The sequence below is a fragment of the Patella vulgata genome, chromosome 1 (genome assembly GCF_932274485.2).
Source record: "Patella vulgata chromosome 1, xgPatVulg1.2, whole genome shotgun sequence".
NCBI classification, from domain to species: domain Eukaryota; kingdom Metazoa; phylum Mollusca; class Gastropoda; family Patellidae; genus Patella; species Patella vulgata.
Window position 1 is genome coordinate 77,771,154 of NC_065879.2, and position 1,012 is coordinate 77,772,165.

Sequence of the window (1,012 nt, forward strand, 5' to 3'; positions counted from 1 at the left end):
AATAAAGACCTGTGATGGGCATATTTAGCTCTTAATGTACATTACATTTCATTAATTACATATTTATCTCCGGTTTTCTCCCACTGCTAAAGACCCCTACGCGCAAGCGAATTATTGAAATAAAATCAAACCATATGTTAGTCCCGAAATGACCTAGTTTGTGTCGATTGGATGTTAAACCCCCTCTCTCTCTCTCTCACGCTCACACACATTTATCTTTTTCAAAAGTATCTAGCAATCTAACTTATTATCTCTTAGTCTAACCATAACATGTTCAGGATCAAACTTAATCATGGTTTTAAAGTACCTTGTAGCGAAACTATACAATGTTTTATCACTCTTCATCAGTCTTGACCAATCAGATTGCTTATCTCTACTTAGCCAAAGCAGAATTTCTCATCGAAATTAGTCAAAGTATTGATATAATGAATCTATACTGGGGAGTTTCATTACTCTCACCCAATTAGAACCAAAGTTATGTGTTCCAAACTCTCAGCCAATCAAATTGCTTATCTTTGCTTGGCCTTTGTAGAAATGCTCCTGAATGAACTCTTGTCAAGCCATTCATTTAATAGATACCTACACCAAGTTTGAAAATTCTACCTTAATTAGGAAAGTTATTGTGTTCCAAAGTCTCGACCAATCAAAATTCTCATTAACTTAGTAAAGGTGTTTCATCACTTACACTTAATTAAAACTAAAGTTATCGTGTCCCAAAGTATCAAATAACCAAATGGCTTATTTCTGCTTACCCTAAAGTAGAAAATACTCATCTTCGAACAGGCATCCACCTACATGTAATAAACACCTACACAAGTTTGAACATACTTGCTCAAAAAGTGTGGCGAAGACCCATTTTAAAAAATCCCCTGCTTTCTTTGAAAAGTGGGGGACAATAATCAGCAGATGTACTCTTGTGTAAATGCTATCATACAAGACGGAACACGATCCCTAAACTTGTTCTTAATTATGTATCTTTTAATTTCTATTCACTTACACAAACTCAACTTCA